We start from the raw sequence: 15,633 nt of genomic DNA, 5'->3' as shown, positions 1-15,633 counted from the left end.
CAGCCCGGCCTGCTGGGTGTGCGGGATTGTTGTGTGTACACTCTGTACATTCTTGTGTGTCAGGGTACGTGTACGTTGGTTGGTGATTTTCGTGTTTCTCACTTTGTTTGTGGTGAAGCATTTGTTTTTTGAGTAGCGTCGTGTTTGCACCCGTGTGGGGAATTAAATTTGGAACGCTACTCTGAACTCTCTGTCTCCTGCGTTTGACTCCTGTTCATCCACTACACCTCGGGCATTACAGAATCCCGCACCTCAAGCAAGAATGGAGTCAGCAGGAGCAGCGGCAAACCCACTCCCATCTATGGAGGAGCGGGTGCTACATCACACTACCGTACTCCATCGCATCGGTTCCGCCATGGACCAAATGATGGAAAGAATGGACCGATGGGAGAGGAGTGGTCTCCTCTCTCCACCTGCAGTCTCTCCAGCTCAGGATTCCTCCTCTCCTCTCTCACCATCCTCCGGCTCCAGCGCTCTCCGTCTTGCGCTCCCGAGGGATTATGATGGAGCAGCATCGGGATGTCAGGGGTTCTTGTTACAACTAGAACTGTACCTGGCAACCGTGAGACCCACTCCCTCGGGAGCAGAGAGGGTGAGTGTCCTCATCTCCTGCCTAACGGGTCATGCTCTGGAGTGGGCTAACGCTGTCTGGAATGGCCCAGATTCAGCGAAGGAGCACTACCCCGAATTTTCCCGCCGTTTTCGTGCCGTGTTCGACCATCCACCTGAGGGCCGAGCGGCGGGAGAGCGACTGGTTCATCTCAGGCAGAAGAAGAGGAGCGCCCAGGATTACGCGTTGGAGTTTCGGACCTTGGCCGCGGGGTCTGGGTGGAACGACAGGGCCCTTATAGATCACTACAGATGTAGTCTCCGGGAGGATGTCCGCAGGGAGCTAGCGTGCCGGGACGAAGCTCTCTCCCTGGATGAGCTTATTGATATGTCCATCCGGCTGGACAATCTGCTGGCTTCCCGCGGCCGTTCGGAGAGGGTCCTGTGCGTTCCACCACCCAGCACCCCTGCACCCATTCCCATGGAGTTGGGAGGGGCCGTGCCGAGGGGTACCGGAGGAGGAGGCTCCCCCTGCACCAGCTGTGGTCGGAGAGGACACACGGCCGATCGGTGCTGGGGGGGGGTCCATCTGGGGGTCGAGATGGCAGGCGGAACATTTCTCGGTCACCTCAGGTGAGCAAGCACCAGACTCACCCAGAACCCCCTGTTAGTCATATGTTTGTCTTCATTTTTTTTCTTAAGTTTTTTACCTCTTCCCAGCATAAGGCACTAGTCGATTCAGGTGCAGCTGGGAACTTTATGGATCGCGGACTCGCCATCAAGCTAGGTGTTCCGCTTGTGCCGATAGATTCTCCTTTTCCCGTGCACTCCCTAGATAGCCGGCCATTAGGGTCAGGTTTGGTCCGGGAGGCCACGGTTCCACTGGACATGGTGACGCAGGGGGATCATAAGGAACGTATAAGTTTTTACATTATAGATTCGCCTGCATTTCCAGTGGTACCGTGGATTCCCTGGCTGGCTAGTCACAATCCTACTATTTTGTGGAAACAGGGGGTTCTCCAGGGGTGGTCAGAGGAGTGTTCTGGAAGGTGTCTGGGAGTTTCCATCGGTGCCACGTCGGTGGAGAGTCCAGACCAGGTGTCCACGGTTCGCATTCCCCCCGAGTATGCCGATTTGGCAATCACTTTTAGTAAAAAGAAAGCGACTAAATTACCACCTTATCGACCGGGTAGGGATTGTGCGATAGATCTCCAGGTAAACGCTGCGCTTCCCAAGAGTCACGTGTACCCTTTGTCCCAAGAGGAAACAGTGGCTATGGAAACATATGTCACTGAGTCTCTGGGACAGGGGTACATTCGGTCCTCCATCTCACCCGTCTCCTCGAGTTTCTTTTTTGTGAAGAAAAAGGAGGGAGGTTTGCGTCCGTGTATTGATTATAGAGGTCTAAATTCCGTCACAGTGGGTTTTAGTTACCCACTACCTCTCATTGCTACGGCAATGGAATCATTTCACGGAGCGCAGTTCTTCACAAAACTGGATCTCAGGAGCGCGTACAGTCTGGTACGTATTCGGAAGGGAGACGAGTGGAAAAGCGCATTTAGTACCACATCGGGCCATTATGAGTACTGCGTCATGCCATATGGGTTAAAGAATGCTCCCGCCGTTTTCCAATCCTTTGTAGACGATATTCTCAGGGACCTGCACGGGCAGGGAGTGGTTGTTTATATCGATGACATTCTGATCTACTCAGCCACTCACGCCGCGCATGTGTCTCTAGTACGCAAAGTGCTTGGTAGACTGCTGGAGCATGACCTATATGTCAAGGCTGAGAAGTGTGTGTTCTCCAAACGAGCCGTCTCCTTTCTGGGTTATCGCATTTCCACCTCGGGGGTGGTGATGGAGGGTGAACGCATTAAGGCCGTGCGTAATTGGCCGACTCCGACCACGGTAAAAGAAGTGCAGCGGTTTTTGGGTTTTGCCAACTACTACCGGAGGTTTATCCGGGGTTTTGGCCAGGTAGCAGCTCCCATTACCTCACTGCTGAAGGGGGGTCCGGTGCGTTTGCAGTGGTCAGCAGAAGCGGACGGAGATTTCAACAGGTTGAAGGCGCTGTTCACGGATGCGCCCGTGTTGGCGCATCCGGACCCCTCTCTAGCATTCATAGTGGAGGTGGACGCGTCCGAGGCTGGAGTAGGTGCCGTGCTATCACAGCGCTCGGGTACGCCACCAAAACTCCACCCCTGCGCTTTTTTCTCTAAGAAGCTCAGCCCAGAGGAGCGTAACTATGATGTGGGGGACCGGGAGTTGTTAGCAGTGGTCAGTGCTCTGAAGGTGTGGAGACACTGGCTTGAGGGGGCTAAACACCCTTTTCTCATCTGGACCGACCACCAGAATCTGAAGTATATTCGGGCAGCTAGGAGACTGAACCCACGTCAGGCAAGGTGGGCCATGTACTTCACCCAATTCCAGTTTACTCTATCGTACAGACCGGGCTCCCAAAACATAAAGGCGGATGCACTGTCCCGTTGTTTCGACACGGAGGATCGGCCCACCGAACCTACCCACATCCTTCCCGCCTCAAGGCTTATAGCACCAGTGGTGTGGGAAGTGGACTCGGACATCGAGCGGGCATTAAGGGCGGAACCCGCTCCTCCTCAGTGTCCGGCGGGGCGGAAGTACGTGCCGCTTGGTGTTCGGGACAAATTGATTCGGTGGGCTCACGTCCTACCCTCCTCGGGTCACCCTGGGGTGAGGAGGACAGTGGGGAGCCTTCGGGGGAGGTATTGGTGGCCTACTTTGGCTAAGGACGTTGGGTTTTATGTCTCTTCCTGTTCGGTATGCGCTCAGAGTAAGGCTCCTAGGCACCTTCCTAGAGGGAAGTTACAACCCCTCCCCGTTCCACAACGGCCTTGGTCACACATATCCGTAGATTTCCTGACCGACCTTCCCCCGTCTCAAGGGAATACTACGGTGCTGGTGATTGTGGATCGGTTTTCTAAGTCCTGCCGTCTCCTCCCGTTGCCCGGTATCCCTACAGCCCTGCAGACTGCGGAGGCATTATTCACCCACGTCTTCCGGCACTACGGGGTGCCGGAGGACATCGTTTCTGATCGGGGCCCCCAGTTCACGTCCAGAGTATGGAGGGCGTTTATGGAGCGTTTGGGGGTCTCGGTCAGCCTTACCTCCGGTTATCACCCTGAGAGTAATGGGCAGGTGGAGAGAGTGAACCAGGAGGTGGGTAGGTTTCTGCGGTCGTATTGCCAGGACCGGCCAGGGGAGTGGGCGAGATACATCCCTTGGGCCGAAATGGCCCAGAACTCTCTACGCCACTCCTCTACTAACATGTCCCCCTTTCAGTGTGTATTGGGGTACCAGCCGGTCCTGGCACCATGGCATCCGAGCCAGACCGAGGCTCCTGCGGTGGAGGAATGGGTGCAGCGCTCCAAGGAGACATGGAGGGCCGTCCAGGAATCACTTCAACAAGCTAGTGGACGGCAGAAGAGGAGTGCTGACCGCCACCGCAGTGAGGCCCCCGTGTTTGTACCGGGGGACAGGGTCTGGCTCTCGACCCGAAACCTGCCCCTCCGCTTGCCCTGCCGGAAGCTGGGTCCGCAGTGTGTAGGGCCCTTCAAAGTCCTGAGGAGAATAAACGCGGTGTGTTATCGATTACAACTCCCTTCCTATTATCGTATTAACCCCTCGTTTCATGTGTCTCTCCTCAGGCCGGTGGTAGCTGGTCCCCTGCAGGACGGTGAGGTACCGGAGGTCCCTCCTCCCCCTCTCGACATCGAGGGGTCCCCGGCGTATAGGATACGAGCCATTCTGGACTCAAGACGCCGGGTGAGGGGCCTGCAGTACCTCGTGGACTGGGAGGGGTACGGTCCTGACTTTTCCTCCCCCTCCCTTTTTTGTTGAGTAGGTACACCTGTTTGTGGTTAGGGTGATTTGTGGGGCTTTATTACCCAGCAGCCCGGCCTGCTGGGTGTGCGGGATTGTTGTGTGTACACTCTGTACATTCTTGTGTGTCAGGGTACGTGTACGTTGGTTGGTGATTTTCGTGTTTCTCACTTTGTTTGTGGTGAAGCATTTGTTTTTTGAGTAGCGTCGTGTTTGCACCCGTGTGGGGAATTAAATTTGGAACGCTACTCTGAACTCTCTGTCTCCTGCGTTTGACTCCTGTTCATCCACTACACCTCGGGCATTACACTCGAGAGTTTCAAACTACTAGGATTTTCTTCTTGAGTCGCATGGTTCTCGAAACCCCCAAATATGTTCTTGTTTCGCCAGTAGTACTTTACCACAGCTATAATTCCTTGTGTTCCTGTTTACCACATAGTTGACATATTGTATCAACATAGAACCCCCACATCTAAACACTTTAGAGATTGTTTGAATGTGGCGTGATACAAAGTTAGACTCTTCGTAAACATTATTCGTGCCCATATATACTGCCCATTTTAATATGTTACCTCATATCCACTGTCCTTGATTCTCACAAAGATTATTCAACCCCAAAATCCGTTAAGAACAGGGTTGATCCCAACTTTCTGAATCATAATACCTAATATGTTTTCCCATAAGGCAGTCAAGCACCCAAGCTAACTGGCTAATTTAGCTAAGGCTACTTCCAGATATAAACAAGTTAACACATCTTTACTCTCCATTCGACTCACCTCGGAGAGCTGGTTAGGCTCTTTACTTTTTGATAAAAACATTGGTGACTAACTGTGCTGCTGGCAATAATTCAAATTGCGTTATTTCCCTGACGTTTACTGACACCGGCCATACTCAATCCGACTTTGAGCATTTGTAAAGTTATTCTGCACTCTGGTACATTCAAACTAGTGCTTTGAAATCAAAACAAAATAGCCTGAACGACATTACCAAGCACCCCATTTTACACTATCCATTCTCAAAATAGTCCGGTTAGCGCAATGACGCTGATATCAAATCAAATGTATTTATATAGCCCTTCTTACATCAGCTGATATATCAAAGTGCCGTACAGAAACCCAGCCTAAAACCCCAAACAGCAAGCAATGCAGGTGTAGAAGCAAGGTGGCTAGGAAAAACTCCCTAGAAAGGCCAAAACCTAGGAAGAAACCTAGAGAGGACCCAGGCTATGATGGGTGGCCAGTCCTCTTCTGGCTGTGCCGGGTGGAGATTATAACAGAACATGACCAAGATGTTCAAGTGTTCATAAATGACCAGCATGGTCAAATAATAGCAATCACAGTGAACAGGTCAGGGTTCCATAGCCGCAGGCAGAACAGTTGAAACTGGAGCAGCAGCACGGCCAGGTGGACTGGGGACAACAAGGAGTCATCATGCCAGGTAGTCCTGAGGCATGGTCCTAGGGCTCAGGTCCTCCGAGAGAGAGAAAGAAAGAAAGAGAGAAAGAGAGAATTAGAGAGAGCATACTTAAATTCACACAGGACACTGGATAAGACAGGAGAAATACTCCAGATATAACAGACTGACCCTAGCCCCCCGACACATAAACTACTGCAGCATAAATACTGGAGGCTGAGACAGGAGGGGTCAGGAGACACTGTGGCCCCATCCGATGATACCCCCAGACAGGGCCAAACAGGCAGGATATAACCCCACCCACTTTGCCAAAGCACAGCCCCCACACCACTAGAGGGATAACTTCAACCACCAACTTACCATCCTGAGACAAGGCCGAGTATAGCCCACAAAGATCTCCGCCACGGCACAACCCAAGGGGGGCGCCAACCAAGACAGGAAGACCACGTCAGTGACTCAACCCACTCAAGTGACGCACCCCTTATAGGTGTGGCATGGAAGAGCACCAGTAAGCCAGTGACTCAGCCCCTGTAATAGGGTTAGAGGCAGAGAATCCCAGTGGAGAGAGGGGAACCGGCCAGGCAGAGACAGCAAGGCCGGATAAAACGCTAACTTCAATATGCTTGTATATTGAGCTTTTGATTCTGGTTTCATGTCATTGTGCCAATTAATAATTGCCTCCCTGAATTCTTTATTTGATTTGAATTCTCCGTTAACAGGGAAATGTTGCCCAATATTCTCAATTTTGCTCAATTCTTTCCATATTCGAACCGAATTGGTAGAATTTGCATGCGCTTCTTTCAGCGACTTCATGGTTTTATTAAAAATAACTATTTTCCAAGCCTCTCCCTATTTACCTGTGATATTCATATTTATTTTTTGCGCCCTGGTTTTGTTTTATTGTGCTATTCCCTTTATTAAAACCTTTATCTTATTATTTTATTACTCCCTACAGATCCAGGGCTGAACACTTTAACGCTCTGGTCAAGCCCTAAAGACTTTGACCACACCCTATTCTCTCCTATTTATAACCATGTTATTTTTCTTTCTCTGATTATTGTACTCGGTCTATTGGTTATTGCCCCTGTTTCTATGTTTTTATAATTGTTTTCTCTTTTTGAGTATATTCTAACTTCAAATGTTCCAATTTCTATATACTGCATATTCTTCCACCTTTCAGTACAGTATGCAATGTTTAATGGCCTCACCGGGCAATCGCTAATATCGTCTTGACAGTTATTACTAATTTACTATAATGTCCATGTATTTTTCCAATTGATCCTTACTGTTCAATCTTCTAGTATCATATTCCTTCAATGGGTATTTATGTACCAATCACATTCACTTCCCCTAGAGCAGGACGAGATGCATCCCCTCCGCCAGATCACACTCAAGTGACGGCTCAGGAGAGACGCACAACCTTTCTATACCACAACAGCAGAGAAACTTTCACACTCACTTTTATACACCTTTCACGCTTTTCCTAAGCATATACAGGATTATACAGAGTATACAGGATTATACTAGTAACGATACATTTATTTCAGGGCGGTAACCACAGATTTTTATATAACTGTCTGAGCAGACCCCTATCTACAATTTATAAGGCAGTATTTACTGATATTAATATCTGTATAAGCAGGTCCTTATCAAACAATCTATAAGGTGGTATTCACGGATATGACTATCCGTCTAAGCAGTCCCTTATCGTTCCTTATCAAACACCTGATTATACAGCACTTTCCTGATTCTCCTCCTTGACACAGAAAAGGCAATATTACACATCCAAGCAGACCGTATCGATTTACAAACACGATAAGCGGTATTACAGAATTTCTATTTAATTTTATTCGACCATGCAGACGGACAGTTACCTCCTCAAACTAGATTGAACAGAACAGTCAACAGGGCAGACAGATAACTTGAACGAGACTGACCACCAACCCCAGCTGAGCGACTGAGCGAGCCGGACAAATTGAATGACCCACCTGACCCGGACTGACTGAATAAACTGAATGGGCTGTGTTTTGTGTGCAAACTCAAGTGGGTCTAAACAATTAAGTCCAGCCAAACTGAATTAGACAACATAGTCACAACTCAAACAGACTGAACAAACTGGTCAGTTGAACCGTCCGAACAAATCAGATTAAAATCAGATTCTTCTCTGCATGCATTATTTGGTGTTTTACGTTGTACACGGGAGATGTTTTTGCAGAATTCTGCTTTCGGTCTCAATTTGGTGTTTGTCCCATTTTGTGAATTCTTGGTTGGTGTGGAACCTTGACCTCACAACTGTAGAGGGCAATGGGTTCTATAACTGATTCAAGTTTTTTTAGCCAGATCCTAATTAGGATGTCAAATGTTATGATCCTTTTGATGGCGTAGAAGGAAGGCCACTCTTGCCTTGTCTCTCAGGTCATTCCCAGCCTTGTGGAAATGACCTGTGGTGCTGATGTTTAGGCCGAGGTAGTTATAGTGTTTTGTGTCCTCTAGGGCAGGGATGGGCAACTGGCGGCCCGCAGACCGGCCCTCCTTTTGTAGGCCCATGGACCAATAATTTAAAAAAATAACTCAGCCGGGGTCTCAACTTACTGTTGAGACAAGATGCAATTTTGAAATGTGGTTGTGCATTAGCAGTCAGTCAATTAGCCCATGTCAGCAAAAATGTTTTTGATTGGTAAGTTGGTCTTGTGGCCAGCTATCTAAACTTGTAGTAAGCATGGTTGAATTACTGACCGGGGTGGGGCCCATTGATCATCACTTATCATAATAAAAACTGCAAACATTTGCCTCCACCCTACGGCAAAATTTGTAGAATTGCAGGAAATCAGTTCTAAAAATTCTCTCTGCCCCATGGCCAAATGTGTAGATTTTTTTCTAATTTTTTTTATTTCACCTTTATTTTACCAGGTAGGCTAGTTGAGAGCAAGTTCTCATTTACAACTGCGACCTGGCCAAGATAAAGCAAAAGCAGTGCGGCACAAAGAACAACACAGAGTTACACATGGAATAAACAAGCGTACAGTCAATAACACAATAGAAAAAGTCTATATACAGTGTGTGCAAATGAGGTAGGATAAGGGGGTGAGGCAATAAATAGGCCATAGTGGCAAAATAATTACAATATAGCAATTAAACACTGGAGTGAAAGGTGTGCAGAAGATGAGTGTGCAAGTAGAGATACTGGGGTGCAAAGGAGCTAAATAAATAAAATAAATAACAGTATGGGGATGAGGTAGTTGGATGGGCTAGTTACAGATGGGCTATGTACAGGTGCAGTGATCTGTGAGCTGCTCTGACAGCTGGTGCTTAAAGCTAGTGAGGGAGATATGAGTCTCCAGCTCCAGATTTTTGCAGTTCGTTCCAGTCACTGGCAGCAGAGAACTGGAAGGAAAGGCGGCCGAAGGAGGAATTGGCATTGGGGGTGACCAGTGAAATATACCTGCTGGAGCGCGTGCTACGGGTGGGTGCTGCTATGGTGACCAGTGAGCTGACATAAGGTGAGGCTTTACCTAGCAAAGACTTAGATGACCTGGAGCCAGTGGGTTTGGCGACGAATATGAAGCGAGGGCCAGCCAACGAGAGCATACAGGTCGCAGTGGTGGGTAGTATATGGGGCTTTGGTGACAAAACGGATGGCACTGTGATAGACTGCATCCAATTTGCTGAGTAGAGTGTTGGAGGCTATTTTGTAAATGACATCGCCAAAGTCAAGGATCGGTAGGATAGTCAGTTTTGCTAGGGTATGTTTGGCAGCATGAGGGAAGGATGCTTTGTTGCGAAATAGGAAGCCAATTCTAGATTTAATTTTGGATTGGAGATGCTTAATGTGAGTCTGGAAGGAGAGTTTTCAGTCTAACCAGACACCTAGGTATTTGTAGTCGTCCACATATTCTAAGTCAGAACCGTCCAGAGTAGTGATGCTGGACTGGCGGGCAGGTGTGGGCAGCGATCGGTTGAAGAGCATGCATTTAGTTTTACTTGCATTTAAGAGCAGTTGGAGGCCACGGAAGGAGAGTTGTATGGCATTGAAGCTCATCTGGAGGTTAGTTAACACAGTGTCCAAAGTGCCAGATCTATACAGAATGGTGTCGTCTGCGTAGAGGTGGATCAGAGAATGACCAGCAGCAAGAGTGACATCATTGATGTATACAGAGAAAAGAGTCGGCCCGAGGATTGAAACCTGTGGCACCCCCATAGAGACTGCCAGAGGTCCGGACAACAGGCCCTCCGATTTGACACACTGAACTCTGTCTGAGAAGTAGTTGGTGAACCAGGCGAGGCAGTCATTTGAGAAACCAAGGCTGTTGAGTCTGCCGATAAGAATGTGGTGATTGACAGAGTCGAAAGCCTTGGCCTGGTCGATGAATACAGCTGCACAGCATTGTCTCTTATCGATGGCGGTTATGATATCGTTTAGGACCTTGAGCGTGGCTGAGGTGCTCCCATGACCAGCTCAGAAACCAGATTGCATAGCGGAGAAGGTACGGTGGGATTCGATAATTTTAGGAAGAGAGGGTCCAGATTGTCTAGCCCGGCTGATTTGTAGGGGTCCAGATTTTGCAGCTCTTTCAGAACATCAGCTATCTGGATTTGGGTGAAGGAGAAGAGGGGGAGGCTTGGGCCAGTTGCTGTGGGTGGTGCAGGGCTGTTTACCGGGGTAGAGGTAGCCAGGTGGAAAGCATGGCCAGCCGTAGAAAAATGCTTATTGAAATTCTCAAATATCGCAGATTTATCTGTGGTGACAGTGTTTCCTAGCCTCAGTGCAGTGGGCAGCTGGGAGGAGGTGCTCTTATTCTCCATGGACTTTACAGTGTCCCAGATCTTTTTGGAGTTTGTGCTACAGGATGCACATTTCTGTTTGAAAAAGCTAGCCTTTGCTTTCCTAAACTGCCTGTGTATATTGGTTCCTAACTTCCCTGAAAAGCTGCATATCGCGGGGGCTATTCGATGCTAATGCAGTACGCCACAGGATGTTTTTGTGCTGGTCAAGGGCAGTCAGGTCTGGAGTGAACCAAGGGTGGGTAAAGCACTTTTAAGGAATAACCAGGCATCCTCTACTGACGGAATGAGGTCAATATCCTTCCAGGATACCCGGGCCAGGTTGATTAGAAAGGTCTGCTCGCTGGAGTGTTTTAGGGAGCGTTTGACAGTGATGAGGGGTGGTCGTTTGACCGCAGACCTATTACGGACGCAGGCAGTGATCGCTGAGATCCTGGTTGAAGACAGCAGCGGTGTATTTGGAGGGCAGGTTGGTTAGGATGATATCTATGAGGGTGCCCATGTTTACGGATTTGGGGTTGTACCTGGTAGGTTCATTGATAATTTGTGTGAGATTGAGGGCATCAAGCTTAGATTGTAGGATGGCCGGGGTGTTAAGCATGTCCCAGTTTAGGTCACCTAACAACACGAGCTCTGAAGATAGATGGGGGGCAATCAATTCACATATGGTGTCCAGGGCACAGCTGGGGGCAGAAGGTGGTCTATAGCAAGCGGCAACGGTGAGAGACTTGTTTCTGGAAAGGTGGATTTTTAAAAGTAGAAGCTCAAATTGTTTGGGCACAGACCTGGATAGTAAGACAGAACTCTGCAGGCTATCTCTGCAGTAGATTGCAACTCCGCCCCCTTTGGCAATTCTATCTTGTCGGAAAATGTTATAGTTAGGGATGGAAATTTCAGGGTTTTTGGTGGTCTTCCTAAGCCAGGATTCAGACAAGGCTAGGACATTCGGGTTGGTAGAGTGTGCAAAGGCAGTGAATAAAACAAACTTAGGGAGGAGGCTTCTAATGTTAACATGCATGAAACCAAGGCTTTTACGGTTACAGAAGTCATCAAATGAGAGCACCTGGGGAATGGGAGTGGAGCTAGGCACTGCAGGGCCTGGATTAACATCTACATCACCAGAGGAATAGAGGAGGAGTAGGATAAGGGTATGGCTAAAGGCTATAAGAACTGGTCGTCTAGTACATTCGGAACAGAGAGTAAAAGGAGCAGGTTTCTGAGCACGGTAGAATAGACTCAAGGCATAATGTACAGACAAGGTATGGTAGGATGTGAATACAGTGGAGGTAAACCAATGCATTGAGTGATGATGAGAGAGATATTGTCTCTAGAAACATTTAAACCAGGTGAGGTCACCGCATGTGTGGGAGGTGGAACTAAAGGGTTAACTAAGGCGTATTGAGCAGGGCTAGAGGCTCTGCAATAATTACTAACCAAAACAGCAATGGACTAGGCATATTGGCATTAGGGAGAGGCATGCGTAGCCGAGTGATCATAGGGGTCCAGTGAGTGGCTTGGCGGACCTTAGATAGGCAGCTACCGGGCCGGGGATAGCAAGCTAGCAGAAGGGCCTTAGAGGGACGTCGCGACGGGAAAAGTCTGCTTTAGCCCCCTCGTGCTGTTACGTCAACAGACCAGTCGTCGTGGATCAGCAGGGCTCTGTGTGGTAAAAGGGTCCAGACCAATTGGCAAAATAGGTATAATGGCCAAAGAATTTGTCCGATGGGCCTCTTAATCTAACAGTCCGATATGCTCTAGACAGCTAGCGGGCCGCGGCTAGAAGATGGGCATTCAGGGGACGTCGCGACGGAGGAGCCAGTTGAAAAAAAAAAACCTTGGGTGAATTACGTCAGTAGTCCAGTCGTGATGGGTCGGCGGGGGTCCAGGCCAATTGGCAAAATAGGTATTGTAGCCCAAGGAGTGGCTGATGGACCTCTTCGGCTAGCCGGGAGATGGGCCTAGCAAAGGCTAGCTCCAGGCTAATTGGTTCTTGCTTCGGGACAGAGACGTTAGCCAGGAGTGGCCACTCGGATAGTAGCTAGCTAGCTGTGATGATCCAGGTGAAAAGGTTCAGAACTTACGGTAGGAATCCGGAGATATGGAGAAAAATAAGTACGATTTGCTCTGGTTTGAGTCGCGTTGTGCAGACTGGCGAGAGTTGTCCGGGCTAAAGGCAGCTGATGACCGCTAGCAGTGGCTAGCTGACTACTAGCTAGTGGCTAGCTGACTACTAGCTAGTGGCTAGCTGACTACTAGCTAGTAGCTAGTTAGCTGGCTAGCTTCTGTTGGGGGTTCCGGTTCAAAGTAAAGAAAATAGCAGATCCGTACCACATTGGGTGAGGCGGATTGCAGGAGAGTATGTTGAAGTTGAGGTTAAGAAAAAAATTGTTTTTAAATATGCGAAAAATATATATACACGGGACACGACAAGACGAGGACAAAAGACGTCTGACTGCTATGCCATCTTGGATAGACTGCAGTAAATATATTAATATAACATAAATATAACATATATTTTTTTGTCTTTGCTGTCATGAGGGGGGCCGCTAAAATGTTTTGCTGGTGAGGTGGGGGGTATGTTGACCCATAAGCCACTGCGGCCCCTCATGATGAGTTTAAAAAATTGTGTCCCCTACCCCCATCAAAGTTGCCCATCTCTGCTCTATGGCTAGATGTAATTTGGATTTCTGGTCTCTCTTTCTCTTATCCCTCCCCTCACAGCATCACTGCATCATGGCTCCTCCCTCTTCCCCATCACACTATACTTTCCAGCTAAACCACCTGGGTGCGCTAGAGTCCAGGATAAACGTCCTGTACCGTTCTTATTATAGCTCAGTGTTCTGTGTCAGTGTCTGGGGTGTGTCAGAGAAGGCGAAGCGAGAGCCCCAACTCGGTATTTTCCAGCTGGTGGCGTTTTTAGCTCACCAAGCGATGAGTTTTTGTATTGAGGTCAATGAGAGTATGGAATTTGGTCAAAAAATGTAACGGCTTAATTGCTACATGAGGCTTATTTGATCGAATAGAAGGTTGTTACAACTGTACGTGACATCCCGAAACTGCGTATCTAGCAAAACGTATTGAAACTGAAAAAGTTTTGCAATGGAAAATCGTTTTTTATTGGACAAATTCAGGTAGGTCACTCCCCGTTTGGTTCCTAGCGAATACAAAACGGAGAGTGACCTACCTGAATTTGTCCAATAAAAAACGATTTTCCATTGCAAAACTTTTTCAGTTTCAATACGTTTTGCTACGGTATGTACCCATGTGTTCGAAGTCGCGTTTAAAACAACTGCGAACTCATGACGTCGGTGATCTACAGGTCGGACAGTCGGAGCTCTCGAGGGAGACCCGAGTTGGAATTCCGAATTGGATGACCGTTCAAATCGATTTCTCCAAGTTGTTTTGAACGCGGAACGAGACGCGAGAACCTGGTATGTAAAATTAGTTGAGCATCCCATATGTAATGTAGACCTCCGGACGATCCGTTTCGGCTTCGATTGAGCGAGATATAAAAGGTAAGGCGATGATTGTTATGTGTTTCCGTAAAGTTGATCACGATTTGTGTGGAAAGTTTTTCAATAGTCTCATCCAAAATTAGTTCCTTCCGCATTCACATCTGTATGCCCGTAGGGAGAGCGCGCCTACTATATTCGACTATATACAGGCCTAGACGTGTCTTCTTAAAACAAGAAAGTAAGCAACAAAAACATTTCATCCGCGAATCCACTGATTTAGCCTAACGCTTTTCACGATGACAAATGTGTTTTTGTGTGAAAAATAGGTGAAATGTGGAAAGCCAAGCAACTGAACTTCCTCAAACCCGAGACGTATTCATTAGTGCCAACCATAAAAAAAAATTGAAACCGAAACTGTTTACTTCACGTTGTTGTGAACCGTTTATGCCCTGTTGCCAAACGGTTTGGTGTGAACTAATGTATACGACTCGGCTGCTGATGCTAATTATTTTAAAAAGCAACAACAAAAAATAACTAGACAATAAATTATGTAAATAACTGATTGTATCTCATGAAAAGAAACAAATATGATTTTAAAGCTGATCTTGTAAAAAAATTAAAACAACCTGCGTCCTCTTTCCCGATAGCGATGGAATAGTCATACTTAGTGTTTTAAGATGTATTTTAACATGAGTTTCCCAAAACATCACGCGAAAATCTAATTAGCATAATAAAAATAAAAAACCTACTCCCTCAATTTAAGATTTGAGATATGTTTTAACATTGAATGCGTCTGACTATGCCGCATCTGCCTATGTATTCTCACAAAATCGTTGTCCGTACGGCCTACAAACTATTATACCCCCCTCTATGGAAAGATGACTCTCAACTCTAGTTTTTGGCTTTTTCTTTTATGCTAGGCTATGGCATATAACTAAATAAAACAAAAGATTGAAGGTGATGATGATGATAATAATGTTGATTCATGTGTCATGATTATTGTGAAGGATGGTTTTGTTCTCTTTTTAACAAAAATATATGCCTTATAGAAATAGGACATGTTAATCACAAAACATAGCGTGACTGCAGAAAAGCTGTTGCTAATCTAGGGTGTTGGCTGTGCAAACCACAAGGTTGAGACAAGATATAAAAATGCTGAATAACAAGAAAACAGGAACTGAGCAGTGTAGCCACCGACAACTCAGCTCAAACTTCACAACTAACACTTCCGGATATCTGGATCCTGTGTGCTGTGAGGCTGGGACCAGCCTGGGCACCACCGATAGGCGATCAAGTTTAATTAAACCACGCTAAGCCTCTACTGTGACAGGCCAACTCTAAAGTTGGAACTACATATGTCACAGTATAAAAGAAGATGTCTGTATTATTCTAGTCAGTTCTCTGCTTTACCCTGCGTGGTGATACAGTGAACCCGTATATACGAAAATTGCATTTACCATTTATCGCTTATGTTAAATAAAAATATTTAAAGTATATTCGGTGACTCTGAATCACATTTTATCCTGATACCAGATTCGATTGACCCAACCTTTTACATTATGTAGAAAGGAAGTTG

General features: G+C 47.3%; 1 protein-coding gene across 1 annotated transcript in view; it reads left to right on the top strand.

Moving 5' to 3' along the window:
* The first annotated feature begins 13,793 nt into the window (after positions 1-13,793).
* Positions 13,794-15,633, top strand: part of LOC120018332 — a 35,502-nt gene continuing 33,662 nt past the window's right edge. The window contains exon 1 of the mRNA XM_038961470.1: positions 13,794-14,117. The gene's annotated coding sequence lies outside the window, so the exon portion shown is untranslated. The remainder of the gene's footprint in view (positions 14,118-15,633) is intronic.

The sequence above is a fragment of the Salvelinus namaycush genome, chromosome 2 (genome assembly GCF_016432855.1).
Source record: "Salvelinus namaycush isolate Seneca chromosome 2, SaNama_1.0, whole genome shotgun sequence".
Lineage (NCBI taxonomy): Eukaryota > Metazoa > Chordata > Actinopteri > Salmoniformes > Salmonidae > Salvelinus > Salvelinus namaycush.
This window is presented reverse-complemented; position numbering and strand designations above follow the sequence as displayed.